This window comes from Procambarus clarkii, chromosome 70, assembly GCF_040958095.1.
Source record: "Procambarus clarkii isolate CNS0578487 chromosome 70, FALCON_Pclarkii_2.0, whole genome shotgun sequence".
NCBI classification, from domain to species: Eukaryota; Metazoa; Arthropoda; class Malacostraca; order Decapoda; family Cambaridae; genus Procambarus; species Procambarus clarkii.
The window spans coordinates 23871644-23892909 of NC_091219.1; the positions used below are offsets into that span (position 1 = coordinate 23871644).

A 21266-nucleotide genomic window follows, 5' to 3' on the forward strand; every position below is an offset into this window, starting at 1 on the left:
TGAAGATATATATGTTTTTATAGTGGCGTTCAGTAACTTTTCGGTCATGGAGTGCAGACGCCTACGCACTTGCCAATATGTTGTGTAATTAACAAAGATACGCTAATAAAGCCTAAAATATTACATGCCTCCAGAAAGACAGAGCTATAATCGTTATTGTGAGTGCATCAAAGGAAATATATCATGTTGGAGACCAATGATATAGCAATTTTAATTTAAGTTTCGAGTCCCGCCCGGTCGAGAGCCTCTTGTTGATCACTTGTGACACTAAGATTATTGATGTGTGTATTTGTGTAGGTGATTAGATATGTATGTGTATGTATATATGTATACGTATATATATATATGTACATGTATGTTTGTATGAGAGTGTGTACATGTATATATAATATTAATAATTTTGTAACTACGTCACAAATTGTTATTTGCTTAGCTAAACGAACTAGAGGGTTCAGTTCCTGAACCGATTATGTGCCTCTGTAATCCTTTACACCACCGCCCACGGGATGGGTATGGGGTGCATAATAAAGAAAGAAATTGAATTGAATTGGTCTGATTAAGACTTTATGACCATGTAATCTGATTAAGACTTTATGACCATGTAATCTATGTTTTGCTCCACTACTTACTGGTTGAGTATGGGGTGCATAACAAATAATAGCCTCCTTCGAGGGCGCCCTGTTTCTAAACGTGTTAGTCTTAAATCCTTTAATCTCAAATCTTGCTACAATGTACCTCTTAATATATGTTATGTACTCTCGCAACCCAATGTACCTTCTTGTATATAAATAAATAGATTTCAACTGTAAGGGGGTATGGTTTGCACCTTGTTATTCTAATAATGGATAAATAATTCTAATAATGGAAGCGCTAATTATATGAACAAGTGCCATATATTTATTCAGACGAGAACAACAGCGAACACAAACCAGCGCATATACGAACGGAATGATTTGTATGTACAAACTTCTCAGTGAACGAAGTTGTTTCTAGCCCGGTATCCGAAATTGCAGTATACGACTTGACCAGTCCCCATATTGGGTGTGCCTCGTATCCCCTACAACAACAAGAAGTTCGAGAGCGATGAGGCCGCCACCTACTAGCTTCAGGATGTCGTCGAATCTAAATCAACAATATACTACCGCCGCTACTTTCTCGGAAACGTTAGTACCTGCCGCTTTACTTCTCTCACCCTGCCTAGCCTGGCCTGGCCTGACCTGGCCTAGCCAGACCTGACCAGACCTGACCTGGCCTAGCCTTACCTAGCCTAGTCTGACCTGGCCTAGCCAGACCTGACCAGACCTGACCTGGCCTAGCCTTACCTAGCCTAGTCTGACCTGGCCTAGTCTGACCTGACCTGGCCTAGCCTTACCCAACACTAATCACCACACGTGACAGCCCAAACGAATCGCAAATAAGTACACGTAACAAGTCATATGCCCGGACACTCTTTCACCTTGGGGGCTGAGTGGTAACTATTGTATAGACGAGCCGGCTCCCCGAGAGTGGTAAGAGGGCGTGATAAGAGGCTAACGTGTGGTCTTGAAGGAAGTCGATAAAGCAGACAATTTTCAAAAGGAAGGGCAGCATAACGAGCAGACAGGAATGGACAGACAGTCGGTTATCCCATAATGTGTAATACGCCCCGCACAGCATGGGTGGAGTGGGGGGGGGGTTGTAGCAGGGCACAGTATGGTGATGGTGCGGGTGAAGTACACACCCACTGAATTCCTGCCATCAATAATTGTTTTCATAACCATTAGAACAATGGCATCCCTCCAGGCACCATCCTTCCACTGACCCCCTCCTCTGGTCCTCCACCTCAGACAATAACCCCCCACACCCCCTCTCCCTTCCAGACATCAGCATGTCAAAATCAGTACCATAATGTGTTTAAACTATTTAAACTAAGTCATTGTGTATCTCAAGGTATCTTAATTCATTTGAAAGTGTACATGTGCATTCGTTCATATACTCGCCTAATTGTGCTTGCTGGGGTTGAGCTCTGGCTCTTTAGTTCCACCTCTCAACTGTCAATCAACAGGTGTACAGGTTTCTGAGCCTATTGGGCTCTATCATATCTACACTTGAACCTGTGTATAGAGTCAGCCTCCACCACATCACTTACTAATGCATTCCATTAGATATAATCATATATGATTACACATAATCATAATCATTCCATACACATAATCATAATCATTCCATACACATAATCATATATGTGTACGTCAACATATACATACATGCGTATATATACCTCATATTAAAATACTGATAAACGAATGACCATGAACAAATTAATTTATAATTGTAGCACTATATATAATTTTAATAGACTAATTACGTGTTTATACATTTGAATGGTCCAGACAGGTGGCCAGCCTTGGACATATACACTTCTGGTAGGCACAATGACCTCATGTTAGACCCTTGATAGATTATGTGAGAGAGAGAGAGAGCTGGGGCAGGGAGGTGCGTGCCCCAGGGAGATAATCCATGCCCATGCCCCGCCTCGAGGTCAGTTCTCGAGTCACACCAAGAATAACAATCGAGCAAGTTGTCCTGACCAGGATGTGGCATATTAGGGAGGGTTGAGGAATAGGAAGCCTGTCTGATAGGGCTCTTGGCAAGCAGCTCTCCCTCAGTCTACCTATCTATATGGAAGAAATGTATCTAGGCCCTCCTCCCCCTGCCTATTCTCTCTCCCCCACCTTTCTTCCTTCATTTCCTCCCTCCTTCCCTCCCCCTCACTGGTGAGAGAGTAGGAGTGTGAGAGTGGTTAGAGAACTCGTAGTTCTCACGCTTGTGAAATTGTCTGCGACCCTGGAGGAGTAGAGCGGAGGGGGGGGGGGGGTGAAAGTAGGTGACGATGGAGGAGTAGAGGGGAGCATTATATGCAGTGAACGTAGGTGTCTATGGAAGAGTACATCATAGAGGAGGGTGAAAGGAAGGTGACGATGGAGGAGGAGAAGGGAGGGGGTGTGAAGGTAGGTGATGATGGAGGTGTAGAGGGGAGGAGGGGGGCAAAGGTAGGTGTCTATGGAAGAGTACATCATAGAGGGGGGTGAAGGTAGGTGGCGATGGAGTAGAGCAAAAGGGGTGGGGGTTGAAAGTAATCCTGAGTTTAATTTTTTAGTTATATATAGTGACACCTCGGCTTACGAATGAATATTTATGAACTTTTCGGGTTACGAGCCTAATTTCTTCGAAAAATTTGAATCGGGTTACAAACTTTGCCTCGGGAAAGGAGTTTGTTGATATACGTATGGGCTGACCTAGCGCGTGGTGGCATGGTGATCGCGCCTCAGTTTACCAGTGTCTCCTGCCTAGTAAGTATCGCGCCTCAATTCTTTGTAAAGCATTACATTTGTTTTGGGATTTTTGGCTATTTGAACATAAAATTTGTTATGATATATCTTGCCATGAGTCCCAAGAAAGCCAGTGGTAAGGTTCAAGCCAAGAAAACACATGTGAGAATGACCATAGAGGAAAAACAAGAGAGCATTCATAAACATCAAAATGGTGCACAGGTTGTTGAACTAGCTAGGCAGTACAACAAATCTATGTCAACAATATGCACTATACTTGCTAAGAAAAAGGATATTATGAGCATTAAAGTGGCAAAAGGCATATCAACAATCCCGAAACAAAGAACACAAACACTTGAGGATGTTAAAAAGTTTTTATTAATTTGGATACACAACAAGGAGTTAGCAGGTGATAGCATTTCAGAGGCCATCATTTGTGAGAAACCAAGGCATTTGCATGAAGACCTTTTAAAGAAAACCCCTGGAACGAGGGGGAAAAAGATGAATCAAGTTTGAAAATGTGAAAAGTTTGTGTGACAATAGAGCCTCGTAGAAAACTTTTGCTGTGGTCATTACCTGGTGGAATGCACCCAGGATGGAGTATTAGGGCTATACATCTTTTAAATCATAAAAGTAATAAACATTTCCCATCAACCTTACAAACCATATTAACCTATTTTCATGTATTTCCCCCATGTGCATTTTAACAAAGTTACTAAATTGCCTTTATCATTCTGTAAAATTTCAATTACAGTATACTGTATATAATTTTGTTAGTATAAATGGACTGAATATTCTGAAATCACTATTAATTTTACAATTTCAGATTCAAAGGTGGTCTGGACACCCAATTTGGTCAGACAGGTGAAGAGAGCATTTAGGATAGTTCGAAGAGATGAAGATGGTCACAATTGTGTTTGAAGAGGCAAACGCCCCCCTTTGCTCCTGACATTATGTTCAGCCTATTGACCCCTGCATACCTAACACAAGGTAGGTTGAAAACTCCTCCTTCATGTCATTGGTTCATTAGCCAGAAACTTAGGGCCCATGCAGGAATATCCCTAAAAAAAAAAATGTGGCCCCAACAATGCATCCTCCAAGTCTGGAGGATGAGCAGGAGCATTGTCAAGAAGCAGGCCCTTTAGTGTCAAACTTTTCTCTTGCAGATATTTTTTGATGGTAGGGCAAACCACTCTACATCACAGTTTTTCTGCACGTTATATATTTTTTAAAACTTTTGGATTTTCGGAATGATACACGAGCAAGGGTTTAATTTTCAAATCGCCACACATCACAAGAGTTAGCCTATCCTGACACAAGTTAGCCCAAGTTAGCTTGTGTCCGGGCAGTGACGTCTCCTCTTGGGCAATGTATGTCCTCTTCGGCAATTTTTTCCAGAATAGCCATGTCTCCTCACAATTAAACACTTGTTGTGGAATATATCCATCAATACAGTATCTACAAAATCTTTAAAATCACGAACAAATCTTTCAGCCCCTACTTTCTCTGAGCTGGCACCCTCACCATGCCTCACAACACTATGAATACCACGTCTTTTTTCAAAATTTCTCAAACCATCCCCTACTCACCTTAAACTCTTTCGTATCTGCAAAACTCGTTCTAGGGGTTTTCTTTATAAGATTTTGCATGAAGATTTCATTGTTGACCAAACCACACACTGGAAATTGAATAGACGACGACATTTCGATCCGTCCTGGACCATTATAAAGTCGATTGTGATGAAATGAGGGAAGCAAGAGCATTAAGTAGGCAAGAGAGAGAGGTGAGGAGATGGCAAGTATGTACGTATGTACATGAATAAAACATGTACATACTTATACATAACGTGTGTAAATAGTGTAATAAACACAATAACAGTATTTTGGGAGGAGGAATGTTGGCGAGTAATGTGTTGGAGGAGGGAGGGAGGACTGGCAGGGTGTGGCAGCTCACACATGTTTTTTGGGCTCACCATACCAACATAGTGGATCGTTATGGTGAATACATACGTAGATGTTTTATATACGTTTTATGCCCGAAACGCTTTGCGTAATAGTGGCTTTAGGCATTGTATGTACTAGCTCTACCTATAAGTCAAACAATTCTTGTAAATATTTATTGTATGTATGTACCTTACCTAAATAAAATTGTATTGTATAAATTGTATTGTTGTAGATGGGTACTGTATATACAATGTGTGCATATAGTGTAATAACAGCAAAAACACTGTTTGATTGTAGAATATGTCGCATATACGAGGCCCATAATTTTGAGCATAGCGATGTTCTATACTTTGAATTATATAAATTCCACAAATTACACACTTTTAAATAATATTACAGCAAAAAAAAAGAAGAAATGAATGAGAAACTTCAAAATAATTGCGCAACATTTTATTCGCAGCAACTGCCGTCGCACGGGGTGGCGGGGCCGACAGACCCCCATCGCTCCAACGCTCAGCGCCCATAATTTGCTCAACTTCCCAGCTCCATCGCAGCTAAAGTAAGTCACATACAATATTTTTTGTTTAGTTTCCCCGTGATCAGACTCTGCATTTTAACAATATAAGAAGAGAAAAAAAATTTTTGGAAAGAATTTATTTCTTGTGCACCAGGGTGTTATTTGGAGACAGAGCAGTTCAGTGGTTAACTACTAAATTTTTTTTTCTCCCACACACGCACCCCCGTAGGAAGCAGCCTGTAACAGCTAACTCCCAGATACCTATTTACTGTTAGGTAACAGGGGTCATCCCCTTTTGTACAAAGAATCTGCTAAAGCTTTTAGGGCTAGTCTTTGACACTCGTTTGTCTTTGTCGCCCCATATTTTTTACGTCCGAGTTGAATGCTCTAAGGCCCTTAACTAACTTTAGGTCATGTCCCATACTTCTTGGGGAGCTAATCGACACTGCTCTTCTCTTTACATTCCTCTCACTTTCTGTCTAAACTCGATTATGGCCCTGTTTACTCGTCTGCTTCTCCTTCTACCCTTCACCATCTGGACACACTGCATCATACTGGGTTACGGCTCAGCTCTGGTACCTTTCCTTCGACACCTACCCTAAGCCTGTATGTTGAAACTGGCGTCCTGTTTCTACAGGATCGCCATGATCGCTACTGTCTTCTCCACCTTGCACGGTCCTTACAGCACCCTCACTCTTGCTTATGTCATGCCTTGACCTTTACCCATCCTGTGGTTCCTGTTCCCCTTCACCACCTATCTCTTTCTGTACGGTTGTCTCTCTTACAAAATGCTCTTTCAGTTTGTGTTACCAATATTTCCCCTCGTGTCATTCCGTCTTTGCCCCTATGGAGGGGTCCCCGTTCCTAAATTCTGTAAGCCTTGACCCACATGACTAAAACTTTTACCCCTCCTACAGTTCTAAATCACCTTTTCCTTGAACACTTTTCTTCACACTTCCACTCTATTTCCGTCTTCACCAATGGGTCTTAAGTCTGCAGACGGTGTAGGCTACTCTGTTGTTTTTCCTGACTGCACCTTTGTGTCTCCTGCCACCAGAGACTAGCATCTCCATGGCAGAAGTTTATGCTATTCTCTATGCTCTTCATCAACTCTTTTCTCGCTGTCAATCCTCCTCTGTGTTTGTAGTTGACACTTGCAGTGCCCTCATGGCTCTAGAATCCTTTAATCCAGTCCATCCTTTGGTAGTTGAAATTCAACATTGGCTGTTTCTTATCTCCAGTAGATTTAAAACAGTGGAATTTCGCTGGATTCCCACCCATATTGGTGCGTTCTTAAATGAGCGTGCGGACACTGCCGCTAAGGAAGCTATCCGCACCTGTCCCATCTCCCGTAAAGGTATTCCTTATTATGACTTTTACCCAGTTATTCATTTCCCCATTCTTGCCCGTTGTCAGGGTTGTTGGTCTTCTGTTACTGGTAACAAATTGCGTGCTCTTAAGAGTAGTGTGTTCCCGTGGCCTTCCTCCTACCACCGTAACCGGTGGTGGGAAACGGCTCAGAGGCGAGATTGTATATTGGTCATACACGTTTAACACACGGGCACTTAATGGAGCGCTGCCCTGCTTCTTATTGTCCAAACCGTTGTCTCTACATGTCCTGACTTCCAGGACTTACGTGTCTTGCTTCCCGACCATCCCTCACTGTGAATTGTCCCTCGATAAAATTCTTGGTAAATTCAATACCTTTAATATTGTTCGCCGTATGCGTTTTTGTTCTTGTATTGGCGACGTTAGTGATATTTAGCGCACTATGATTATCCCACACATTTGATGGTTTGATAATTACTGTACTGTACAGTACTTTGGTTTGGAATGTATCAAATAAAGTTGTTTCATGTATTCAAATGTGTGAGAAAATCCACTGGGGCTGTGAGATGAAGCGAACCTGTAACAAAGGCATTGCCAGTTGCATACTCTACCACCACTGATGGTAAAAGTCTTACAACTGGATATCTTGTGTGACGGGTTATGGTATCACAGCTATACTGAACCAAGATGGTATGGCTCTCCCTCACATAAATGAAAGAAATGCTGCTGTTGGCCTTGCAGTGTGTAAGTTGCAGGTGGAAACAAATGAAAATTATCAAATAAATAATTAAACAATTTACTGAAATAGTAATGAACAAAAATAACACATGACAATACTTGACTATCATGTAATGCAAAGGTGAACAAGTTAGTATGACCTTAAATGCAAAAAATAAACTATAAGCAATGAATAAAAGTATGAAGATATACTGGTGTTCTGAAGACAGCTACCATACCACCATGGCATCAGTCACACGACGTTGGCTGGAAGTGGACGACGGGTTAGAGACACGAAGGTGATCCTAGAGCACTGAGGGAGAGATTGCCTCTCCAGGGAGGCAGCGCTCTTTATATAGTCCGGCGGTGATGACTCATCCAGTGTCAACACGAGGTGGACATCTGGTCAACTAGCAAACTGCTCGTTGTGGCTGGCGGTGCCTTTGTGTTGAGCTGTACCACTGTCAGTTGAAGGCGGCTAACTGCTTGTTTGTGGGGACAAACTGCCAGTTAGCAGTGGCGCCCGGCTTGCCTCTGAGTCATACCAGGCCGTGCCAGGCCCTGGGGGGTATGGAGAGGTGGCAGGACTGATGACTCTTCTGGGCTGGTGTAGATGTATACTTCCAGTGCAGAGGCATTGAAGGTGAAGGGAAAAGGCAGTTCCACTGCTATGCAGGGGATTCACGTGACACTTGTGAAGCCACAGAAAGTCTGGAGGCCCTACTGAAGCCAGTCCCAGTATTAAATAAAACCCCTGAAGTACACCGGTGAAGGGTAAAGTGAAGGGTGAAGCAAGACCGTATGCCCCAACTTCAGGCACACACAGAAAATCACGTTTTGGTCCCGCCTCTCAACTGTGTATTTGAAGTTGGGGCGTATGGTGTTGAACTGCTTCAGCCTTCACCTGAGTGCTTGTAGGTCTTACGTAAGACGTTGACTCAAGAAGGGGCCTCAAAACTTGCTGTGATTTATGGGGAAATCCGGTTGTAAGACTTTTACAAAGTCAGTAATATACTGTGGTAGAGTATGCAGCTGCCAGTGCCTTGGGCAAGGGTTTACGTCGCCTCACAGCTCCAGTGGATTTTCTGCTTGGTGTATATCAGGTTGTGATTTTGTGTGTGTACCGTATTGTTATGATCGCCGTCTGATAAGTCCTTTCTGGCCTCAAGAGTCATTTTTACCCACCTAGAAAGATTGCAGATGGCCAAAGCAGTTATTTAAGTTAAGAAGGGACAAGTCTTAAACAGAATTTTGCATAATATTTGACTGTAAAGGGGTAAATTGAGGTAGATTGAAAAACAAAATGGTGAACCGGGCAGGCGGTACTCACAATTAGGCGAGTACACTCGGGAACTTTTAAAGTGCAACCAAACATGCTTTAGGCTCTCACAACAAGAGGTGAGTGGTGGTGGCTCAGGTGCTCAGCCAATCAGAGCACCTAAGGAGGGAGGGCAGGAGTGAGAGGGGGGTGGTATGTGGAAGTTTGATGACAGTTGTGTGTAGTTTGTTCATCTTCATTGTAAGTTTCATGGCTTGGTGTGCATTTCCCTAGTAAATTTAATTAGGGAAAAATTCAGGTGTTTGATTTTTTAAATCAACTTTTTAAATGTTGAGTTGTTAAAGCCTCAAAGTGCAAGGAGTTGGTTTGGGAGTATGGCATCCTCATGCTGTTGCGTGGTCGCGTGAGGTAGCAAAGGTGATGTAAAGTTGTGGGGTGTACATGCTTGGGACGTCCTCTCTCGGGATGGCTGGTGTTAGACCTGCGTGTTTGTCGGTTGTTGAAAAGCCGTCATCCTTTGCTGTTGTGGTATTGATTTTACATTGTTCATCTTGTAATTAATACTGTAGTGCGATATCTAGGGCTACCATTTGTAGGTTTAAAATGTCTAATACAAACAGTTGTCCAATGAGTTTTAATAGGAAATATCATCCACCAAGCACCATTGTACAATTATATTAATTGATAGTATATGGATTGTGCAGAACTGCTTAGAATGATCTTTAACCCTTGGCTATATTGGTCATGTCAAATACCTGCACGTTGAATGCTCAAAGACCCTTTCCTTATTCAGTGTTGTCACATACCTCATGGGGGTATGGATAGGCAAACACTCATTCGGTTAAACTTGCCTTGTAGTACTTTCAGAGCTGAGTAATTTGGAATCTGGTTAGCACTTTCCAAATAAATTGACCTTTAAAGTGAATTCCTATTTAGGTTTAAAACATTATACCGAATGAGAAAGTCGGATTATATAGCCGAACACCAGAAATGTTGTTATTCAATTTGGTTGCCTAAAGCACATTCAAGGACTACACATTACATGGCATTCCAGGATTCCTCTATACCTTGCCTTATGCTGTAAACATTGCCACAACCCTGTGTTTTATTGATTTAAATGGCCACAGGGAGGCATACAACACTGCAGATTATGATGTCATTAGTTATCCACTGTGTTGACAAGTGGGCTGACTGATGTTCGTTGACACCTGTATCGTGCTTCAATTTAATTGCCAGGAGATCACCCTCTCACTAGACTCGTCTGTAGGAAGTACAGTATAGTATCTCAAATTACCTTGGATCATAAATAGCATAAGACTTGGGGGTAGGAGAGGGTTGCAGTGTTTGTCATGGCTCTCAGTTGTTCCTGGTATTAGGCAATTTAGTTCTGGAATCATTTTTGTTGGCCAATGTTAAACTTTTTCGAAAGTAGATGTTTTTCTGAAAGGGAAGGGGGGGGGGGGACCTCTATGCTTGGATACAGTTATCTAAGTGAATACTTAGATTTATACAGTAGAATAACTGCCTTCTTTTCCTTAGTCAAAAAGGTTGCTTGTTTATTTCTAGGGACTTGTATTTTCTTTTATTTTTAACTGCAGCAACTTTCAGTGAATGATAGATTCTTACTGAAAGGACCTTTACTTCATTGTTGTTGCTTTATGGTCATCTCATTGTGTACAGGGATTCCGCGAAGCTTTTGGGGTTAGTCTTTGACACTCGTTTGTCTTGGTCAGCCCATATCTCTTGCCTCCGAGTTGAATGCTCTAAGGCCCTTAACCTCCTTAAGGTTTTGTCCCATACTTCTTGGGGAGCGGATAGGCGCACGCTCCTCTATTTGCACTCCTCTCTCGTCCTGTCTAAACTCAATTATGGTTGCCCTGTATACTCTTCTGCTTCTCGTTCTACTCTTCGCCATCTTGATGCTTTGCACCATACTGGGTTGCGTCTCGGCTCTGGTGGCTTTCGTTCGACTCCCGCCCTTAGTTTGTATGTTGACACTGGCTTTCTCTCTCTTCAGGACTGCCGTGATCGCTACTGTCTTCGCTATCTTGCGCGGTCCTTCCAACATCCTTCCTCTCGCCTCTGTCGTGCATTGACTTTTCCTCCTCCTGTGGTTCCTGTTCCTCTTCATTGTCTCCCACTTTCTGTCCAGTTATCTCGCTTACAGGATTCTCTTTCTGTTCATATTTGTAATGTTTCTCCTCGTATTGTTCCTTCATTATTTCCGTGGAGAGTCCCCCTTCCCAAGTTTTGTACGTCCTTGACTTGTATTACTAAAGCCTTTACCCCATTTACAATTCTGAAAAGCCTCTTCCTTGAGCACTTTTCTTCGCACTCCCACTCTATTTCCATCTTCCCTGATGGGTCTAAGTCTGCGGATGGTGTGGGCTACTCTGTTGTTTTTCCTGACCGTACTTACATGTGTCGCCTCCCTTCGGAGGCTAGCGTCTTTACGGCAGAACTTTATGCTATTCTCTATGCTCTTCGTCTCTTGCTTACTCATTCTTCCTTTGTGGTTGTAGTTGATTCTCGTAGTGCCCTCATGGCTCTAGGGTCCTTTAATCCTGTCCATCGAGATTCAACATTGGCTGTTTCTTATTTCTAGTAAATTTAAATCAGTAGAGTTTTGCTGGGTTCCCAGCCATATTGGTGTTTCAATGAGCGTGCGGATGCTGCCGCTAAGGAAGCTATCCGTTCTTGTCCCATCTCCCGTAAAGGTATTCCTTATTCCGACTTTTATCCTGTTATTCATTCTTCCCCGTTGGCCCTCTGTGGTTGGTAACAAGCTGCGTACTCTCAAACTTAGTGTGTCCCCGTGGCCTTCCTCCTACCACCGTAACCGGCGGTGGGACACTGCTTTGGCACGGCTGTGGGTTGGTCATACCCGCTTAACCCACGGTCACTTAATGGAGCGCCGCCCTGCTCCTTATTGTCCCTCTTACAGTTGTGCATATCCTTGTTGAATGTCCTGACTTCCAGGACGAGCGTGTGTCTTGCTTTCCGACCGTCCCTCGCAGTCACTTGTCCCTCGATAGAATTCTAGGTGAATCGGATACTTTTGACATCGTTCGCCTTATGCGTTTTTGTTCTCGTATTGGCATTCTTGGTGATATTTAGTGCCCTCTGATTATTTAACACTTTGATGGTGCTACATGGCCTTCCCGGTTTGGTGCCTTCTTTTGGTAATTACCTTACCTTCATTGTTGTTTCATTTTAATGTGGTAGTTGTGATATGGATTGTTCTGGCTCACATGCAAGGTCTTGGAATTTTTTCTGTTTTATATTTACAAATAGTAACAAGACTGGCAATTTCTTGAGTTAGAGATCTGCATTAAGGCCTCGATATTATATTCTTTATTTTTTTTATAACATGTTATCAGCAATTTTTGTGGTTGGTAATATTTAGATTCATGTCAGTGATGTATATGACAAGGGTTAAGACCACTTGTGGTATGACAGCATTTTTCCCAGTCATTTCTTTAACAAATGAAAGGGTCCTCGTAACCATTCTTTTGTCCTTTCTACCATGTACCTGTTTGTTGCTTCTTGGTCTTTCATTTGGTACTTTGGCTATTAAAACAATGGCCTTTGGTAATGTTGCAATTACCATTTCTAAAAAAAATGAGCAGGTTCATTAGGCAGGGTTTGTTTTTAGCAAACAAAGTTTTACAAAAAACATTCCATTCCTTCAGGACCTTGCAGATGTTAGGTCAAACTAATTGACAGTACACTGTAATCTGTTTTGCCCTTTCAAACAATGATGGTTTTAATCTAGGTAAAATATTTCAGAATATATGAAGTTTGGCAGACAAATCATTTAAGAGCTTTGATTAAATTTAAGTTACCAAAGACTTTGTGAAAACCATGTTGTATAGATGCTTCAGTGTCACTTTTCTAATGTTTTGTAAATTTAACAATGATTAAATTAACTAAATCATAATTTGTACAAAGCTTAGGTGTTGCATAGCTTTAAATTTACTTTCAAATATGAAAACTAAAATATTGACTAAAGTTTCTTCCACTTTAATATTTCAGACTAATTTGCAATATTTGTTAGTTTATGTAAATTGAGTAGGTAGTCAACTTTTCAATGCATTTTGCATGCACCTATGTAACAAGTTACAAATAGGTGTAAATTTGACCAAGTATTTATTTTCAAAGTAAAAAAAATTTCAGATGTTTAAACATTGCATCAATACAGTAGTAGTAAACAATTTCCAGCATAATCAGGATAAGGTATATAAAGTAGTTTCATTAAGTTTTATTTAATAAGTTTTACATATAAATATTAGATGTATTATAAATACAGTACTATTACTGTTTCAGGTTGTGGGACAGATGCTCCTAGATGAACAGAAGATCCAAAAGGCCAAGACAACTCTAGAGACAATCACCTGTAAAAGAAAAATAAACATTAAACAGGGACACTCCTTTTATTATCACCAATGCCAAATAATAAGCCCAAAAATCCTAACATCCTATCTTTTAAGATAGGCTCAGCAAGGCCTATCCCTTCCTCTGGTTTTATTGCAGAGCATGTTCCCTGAATGGGTGCATTACATCCACCACTTTAGTGCCCTCAACACATTGTACATATGCTTTATTGAAAGCACTGTACAATGCATGCCAGGCACTAAAGTTTTAGATGCATCCACCCATTCAGCAAACAAGCCCTGTGAGAATTAACAATGTAACCATTGTTAAGGGTCCCTAAACCTATGCAAATCTAGTCCATCTATTAGATGGGTAGTAGAGCAAAGCTCTGAAAAAGCCAAGCCAGGGAAGTCTGCAGGACTGCCTGGTCCCCTTTTATGAAATGGGGTAGGAATCAGTACAAACTGCATCATCCCCTGTGGGTTGTAACAGTAGGACATGGTTACACACCTATAAATGGACTAGATAAGAGAAGTAAAATTAGGTCATTGATATAGCTAAAACATCAAATTCAAACTCACCCACTTTTGCAGAGTAAAGGAGCCTCACTCCAAGCCAGTCCATGCATCATAATCACTTTCACCTGAAAAATATTTCAACAAATTAATTTCAGATTTAAAGCCAATCTTGCTTTACTTTTCAAATTAGCATTCAGTACTTTACAAATTCAGATGGAAAAAATTTCTTTAAGGAATCTAACTTTCCTACATATTCTAGTAAAGATCTAATTTAGCAATATAAATATATGTCATTTGAGAAACTATCCACAACTGCACTTCAATGGCAATTTACATTTATCTTTAGCCAATGCTATATTGTTTAAGTTATTACTATTTGTTTACTTTCATGCAAATCTATTCAGATTAACCTTTACTACAACTCACCTGATTCTGTCAGTTGGAAGAGGGACTTCTGGACTTTCCAAACCACATTCTGGAAAACTATATAAATTTAAAACCAAGCTAAAGTAAACATTGAATATTTTTTTTTTTACTTTCAAGGGAAAAATACCATCACTTAGAACAAAACTTTTCCTGCCATTAACTTTGACTCATGATTACCCTTAACAGTGTCATACATTTATAGATTAAAGCTTATTTAACAAATATTAACACACTTTCTCCCCCCCCTTCCTCCCAACTGTTCAGTGTCAAAAGGGAGGGGGGGGGGGGGGTGTCCATTTACTGTACCACTTACATTTTAGTGTGGGCTTCATCCACTATTCTGATGTTAGCTGGAACATTTGTGCCAGCTGCTGGTTTGAAAGGGAGGCATACCATGTGCCAATTCAGGAAGCTTTCCACGTTCCTCACTGCACGTCAGCTCAGGACCTCACTACCATGTTGGGAGGCAGTTGAAGACTAACCAATCAACATCCCAGGCCGGAGAGCAGTGCCAGCTCGGAGAATTTGCCACCTGCAAAAACATTTAATACTCTTAACAATCTACACCATCTATCTCATCTTTACCTAGCCCCCAAACCTTACATTTGTCAGCATTAAACTGCATCTGGTAGTCTTAACCATTTCAAAACTATATAGGCCATCGATATTTTTTATTTGCCAATTCTGCAACTATTGCAGTCTAAACCATAATCTTGCGAATAACCAAGGTCCAAGGAGAGCTTTTAAGCACTACGTACAACACTTCTCCCAACTTAACCCCATTTATACTAATTTCCTTTGGTATAGCCATAACCTAATCAACTTCAGTCAGCATTCCCAATGATCCGAGCCCCTATCAATTTTGTGCCACTATCAAAATCTCTGCTGAAGTCAAGGTACACAAAATCACAAACCTTATCACCATTTCCTCAACCTAATCCATGAACATTTAGTAATAAAACTATGCGATTCATGTATCTAGTTAGGTTTCTCAAAAAGAGTAGAGAAATGGCACTTGCAATGTTAGATTCCAGTAACTTTCCTCACAATACACTAAGCTAATTGGTCACTAACTTAAGCGTTAAAGTTAGTTCAAACTTTTAATTTAAAACTTGATACATTAGGAAATTTCCACGACCGGCCTTTACCCGACATAATTAAATAGGGTAAAAACGGTATATTAAGTGCAGTAAAACTACGGTAAATTCAACATGATAAACTGGCAAACCACTTCGTTCTATTCAATTTCTTTATTTAATCACTTTGTCCGGCTAGAATTTTTAGATTAGATTAAAGGAACACCCTCCCTGGTAACGGCTGAACTAGTTAACCAAATACAAATATTTAGGTAAAATACTTTCATAAAACCCGTCTACTTCCCCCACCAGTAGACTTCTTCAGCTAAAGGCATAATGTAATGTTCCACTTTAGTAAATAAAGACTTAAAAAAACACTACCCCATCTGTGTAGTTACCGGTTACCTGACATTCTACGCTTAAAATAACCCATCTATTCCCCATAATTGTTCGATATAACTTACCTCACACCCGCTGGTCGAGTACACAGCAGTATATATCCTCCTCCATCACTCACCGCGTGGATACTATTTCACTCTGGCCGCAAATTGACTCAAATCACCTACGTTGTCCATAAACATATATAGAAGAGCAACTGATTGATTGATTGATGAAGATTAAGCCACCCAAGAGGTGGCACGGGCATGAATAGCCCGTAAGTGGTGGCCCTTGGTCAACAGTGGCCATAAGATACAGCTTACGCCATCTGTTGACATCAAATTACACTTATAACAAATTACCCCACAAAATACAACTAACGCCATCTCTGTTTTTTCCAACGCACTATAAATAGCCAAACAGCAACCCATAAGGCGGGTTGTTGTGCTCGGGTAGGAGGTTCCAAGCTCCGCCCACAAGTGGTATGGGGTGCATAATTAATGGCATATTATTGGTAGAAACTCTTTGTTGACATTCACACCACAGCCAATCACAGGAAGGGATCAGCTAAAGGCTCCATCCACTTATATAATAATAATAATAATAATAATTTTTATTTAGGTAAAGGTACATACATAAAGAGATTTTACAAAGTTTGTTGGCTTTATAAATAGAGCTAGTGCATACAATGCCTAATGTATGTATGTATGTATGTATGTAAGGAGAGAGAGAGAGAGAGAGAGAGAGAGAGAGAGAGAGAGAGAGAGAGAGAGAGAGAGAGAGAGAGAGAGAGAGAGAGAGAGAGAGAGAGAGAGAGGAGAGAGAGAGAGAGAAGGAGAGAGAGAGAGAGAGAGAGAGAGAGAGAAAGAGATGAAGATCGAGACAGAGAAATAGATATAGACAGAGTCAGGGAGAGAATGTTAGACACAGAGACATATAGATAAGGATATGCAAAGTCAGTGAGAGAATGACAGAGATAGAGCGAGGAAAGAGACAGAGATAGGCTGACACAGAGAATGTCAGAAACGAGGAGAGGCAGAGACAGGAGCAGAGGGACAGGGACAGGAGCAGAGGGACAGGGACAGACACAGACACGCACATGGAACACCGAACCTTACACACTCTCTGATATATTGTTTAATTAATAGAGATTATCTAATAAAGCTTATAATTGTATATGTTATCAAAAAGGCATAGATAAAGTTGTTCTTACGTTTTAGTCACATAGATTAGATATTAGTAAAGTTCATTTTATTCAGGAAAGTACATAAATAGTCGATTTACAAACATAATATTGGATTTATAGATAGAGCTAGTACATACAATACCTAAAGCCACTAGTAATTATGCACCCCATACCACTTGTGGGCGGAGCTTGGAACCTCCTACCCGAGCACAACAACCCGCCTTATGGGTTGCTGTTTGGCTATTTATAGTGCGTTGGAAAAAACAGAGATGGCGTTAGTTGTATTTTGTGGGGTAATTTGTTATAAGTGTAATTTGATGTCAACAGATGGCGTAAGCTGTATCTTATGGCCACTGTTGACCAAGGGCCACCACTTACGGGCTATTCATGCCCGTGCCACCTCTTGGGTGGCTTAATCTTCATCAATCAATCAATCAGTTGCTCTTCTATATATGTTTATGGACAACGTAGGTGATTTGAGGCAATTTGCGGCCAGAGTGAAATAGTATCCACGCGGTGAGTGATGGAGGAGGATATATACTGCTGTGTACTCGACCAGCGGGTGTGAGGTAAGTTATATCGAACAATTATGGGGAATAGATGGGTTATTTTAAGCGTAGAATGTCAGGTAACCGGTAACTACACAGATGGGGTAGTGTTTTTTTAAGTCTTTATTTACTAAAGTGGAACATTACATTATGCCTTTAGCTGAAGAAGTCTACTGGTGGGGGAAGTAGACGGGTTTTATGAAAGTATTTTACCTAAATATTTGTATTTGGTTAACTAGTTCAGCCGTTACCAGGGAGGGTGTTCCTTTAATCTAATCTAAAAATTCTAGCCGGACAAAGTGATTAAATAAAGAAATTGAATAGAACGAAGTGGTTTGCCAGTTTATCATGTTGAATTTACCGTAGTTTTACTGCACTTAATATACCGTTTTTACCCTATTTAATTATGTCGGGTAAAGGCCGGTCGTGGAAATTTCCTAATGTATCAAGTTTTAAATTAAAAGTTTGAACTAACTTTAACGCTTAAGTTAGTGACCAATTAGCTTAGTGTATTGTGAGGAAAGTTACTGGAATCTAACATTGCAAGTGCCATTTCTCTACTCTTTTTGAGAAACCTAACTAGATACATGAATCGCATAGTTTTATTACTAAATGTTCATGGATTAGGTTGAGGAAATGGTGATAAGGTTTGTGATTTTGTGTACCTTGACTTCAGCAGAGATTTTGATAGTGGCACAAAATTGATAGGGGCTCGGATCATTGGGAATGCTGACTGAAGTTGATTAGGTTATGGCTATACCAAAGGAAATTAGTATAAATGGGGTTAAGTTGGGAGAAGTGTTGTACGTAGTGCTTAAAAGCTCTCCTTGGACCTTGGTTATTCGCAAGATTATGGTTTAGACTGCAATAGTTGCAGAATTGGCAAATAAAAAATATCGATGGCCTATATAGTTTTGAAATGGTTAAGACTACCAGATGCAGTTTAATGCTGACAAATGTAAGGTTTGGGGGCTAGGTAAAGATGAGATAGATGGTGTAGATTGTTAAGAGTATTAAATGTTTTTGCAGGTGGCAAATTCTCCGAGCTGGCACTGCTCTCCGGCCTGGGATGTTGATTGGTTAGTCTTCAACTGCCTCCCAACATGGTAGTGAGGTCCTGAGCTGACGTGCAGTGAGGAACGTGGAAAGCTTCCTGAATTGGCACATGGTATGCCTCCCTTTCAAACCAGCAGCTGGCACAAATGTTCCAGCTAACATCAGAATAGTGGATGAAGCCCACACTAAAATGTAAGTGGTACAGTAAATGGACACCCCCCCCCCCCCCTCCCTTTTGACACTGAACAGTTGGGAGGAAGGGGGGGGAGAAAGTGTGTTAATATTTGTTAAATAAGCTTTAATCTATAAATGTATGACACTGTTAAGGGTAATCATGAGTCAAAGTTAATGGCAGGAAAAGTTTTGTTCTAAGTGATGGTATTTTTCCCTTGAAAGTAAAAAAAAAAATATTCAATGTTTACTTTAGCTTGGTTTTAAATTTATATAGTTTTCCAGAATGTGGTTTGGAAAGTCCAGAAGTCCCTCTTCCAACTGACAGAATCAGGTGAGTTGTAGTAAAGGTTAATCTGAATAGATTTGCATGAAAGTAAACAAATAGTAATAACTTAAACAATATAGCATTGGCTAAAGATAAATGTAAATTGCCATTGAAGTGCAGTTGTGGATAGTTTCTCAAATGACATATATTTATATTGCTAAATTAGATCTTTACTAGAATATGTAGGAAAGTTAGATTCCTTAAAGAAATTTTTTCCATCTGAATTTGTAAAGTACTGAATGCTAATTTGAAAAGTAAAGCAAGATTGGCTTTAAATCTGAAATTAATTTGTTGAAATATTTTTCAGGTGAAAGTGATTATGATGCATGGACTGGCTTGGAGTGAGGCTCCTTTACTCTGCAAAAGTGGGTGAGTTTGAATTTGATGTTTTAGCTATATCAATGACCTAATTTTACTTCTCTTATCTAGTCCATTTATAGGTGTGTAACCATGTCCTACTGTTACAACCCACAGGGGATGATGCAGTTTGTACTGATTCCTACCCCATTTCATAAAAGGGGACCAGGCAGTCCTGCAGACTTCCCTGGCTTGGCTTTTTCAGAGCTTTGCTCTACTACCCATCTAATAGATGGACTAGATTTGCATAGGTTTAGGGACCCTTAACAATGGTTACATTGTTAATTCTCACAGGGCTTGTTTGCTGAATGGGTGGATGCATCTAAAACTTTAGTGCCTGGCATGCATTGTACAGTGCTTTCAATAAAGCATATGTACAATGTGTTGAGGGCACTAAAGTGGTGGATGTAATGCACCCATTCAGGGAACATGCTCTGCAATAAAACCAGAGGAAGGGATAGGCCTTGCTGAGCCTATCTTAAAAGATAGGATGTTAGGATTTTTGGGCTTATTATTTGGCATTGGTGATAATAAAAGGAGTGTCCCTGTTTAATGTTTATTTTTCTTTTACAGGTGATTGTCTCTAGAGTTGTCTTGGCCTTTTGGATCTTCTGTTCATCTAGGAGCATCTGTCCCACAACCTGAAACAGTAATAGTACTGTATTTATAATACATCTAATATTTATATGTAAAACTTATTAAATAAAACTTAATGAAACTACTTTATATACCTTATCCTGATTATGCTGGAAATTGTTTACTACTACTGTATTGATGCAATGTTTAAACATCTGAAATTTTTTTTACTTTGAAAATAAATACTTGGTCAAATTTACACCTATTTGTAACTTGTTACATAGGTGCATGCAAAATGCATTGAAAAGTTGACTACCTACTCAATTTACATAAACTAACAAATATTGCAAATTAGTCTGAAATATTAAAGTGGAAGAAACTTTAGTCAATATTTTAGTTTTCATATTTGAAAGTAAATTTAAAGCTATGCAACACCTAAGCTTTGTACAAATTATGATTTAGTTAATTTAATCATTGTTAAATTTACAAAACATTAGAAAAGTGACACTGAAGCATCTATACAACATGGTTTTCACAAAGTCTTTGGTAACTTAAATTTAATCAAAGCTCTTAAATGATTTGTCTGCCAAACTTCATATATTCTGAAATATTTTACCTAGATTAAAACCATCATTGTTTGAAAGGGCAAAACAGATTACAGTGTACTGTCAATTAGTTTGACCTAACATCTGCAAGGTCCTGAAGGAATGGAATGTTTTTTGTAAAACTTTGTTTGCTAAAAACAAACCCTGCCTAATGAACCTGCTCATTTTTTTTAGAAATGGTAATTGCAACATTACCAAAGGCCATTGTTTTAATAGCCAAAGTACCAAATGAAAGACCAAGAAGCAACAAACAGGTACATGGTAGAAAGGACAAAAGAATGGTTACGAGGACCCTTTCATTTGTTAAAGAAATGACTGGGAAAAATGCTGTCATACCACAAGTGGTCTTAACCCTTGTCATATACATCACTGACATGAATCTAAATATTACCAACCACAAAAATTGCTGATAACATGTTATAAAAAAAATAAAGAATATAATATCGAGGCCTTAATGCAGATCTCTAACTCAAGAAATTGCCAGTCTTGTTACTATTTGTAAATATAAAACAGAAAAAATTCCAAGACCTTGCATGTGAGCCAGAACAATCCATATCACAACTACCACATT

General features: G+C 40.1%; 3 long non-coding RNA genes across 6 annotated transcripts; 2 read left to right on the forward strand and 1 right to left on the reverse strand.

Annotated features, from left to right (window-relative positions):
- The first annotated feature begins 1003 nt into the window (after positions 1–1003).
- Positions 1004–13521, forward strand: LOC138356067 (uncharacterized). The gene is made up of 4 exons (XR_011224162.1): positions 1004–1163; positions 4138–4301; positions 5715–5813; positions 13423–13521. It is a non-coding gene; the product is annotated as an uncharacterized lncRNA (long non-coding RNA).
- LOC138356069 (uncharacterized) lies at positions 13346–16117 on the reverse strand. Of its 3 annotated transcripts, none has more exons than XR_011224165.1 (5): positions 15955–16117; positions 14728–14946; positions 14415–14463; positions 14052–14113; positions 13346–13490 (listed from the first exon to the last, which is right to left on the reverse strand). It is a non-coding gene; the product is annotated as an uncharacterized lncRNA (long non-coding RNA). The 3 variants fall into 3 exon arrangements; XR_011224167.1 differs by lacking the exon at positions 15955–16117 and adding an exon at positions 15434–15457; XR_011224166.1 differs by lacking the exon at positions 15955–16117 and adding an exon at positions 15329–15452.
- Positions 16118–17382: 1265 nt separating this feature from the next.
- Positions 17383–20232, forward strand: LOC138356068 (uncharacterized). Of its 2 annotated transcripts, none has more exons than XR_011224163.1 (5): positions 17383–17623; positions 18632–18850; positions 19115–19163; positions 19465–19526; positions 20088–20232. It is a non-coding gene; the product is annotated as an uncharacterized lncRNA (long non-coding RNA). The 2 variants fall into 2 exon arrangements; XR_011224164.1 differs by lacking the exon at positions 17383–17623 and adding an exon at positions 18126–18249.
- The last annotated feature ends 1034 nt before the right edge of the window (positions 20233–21266 follow it).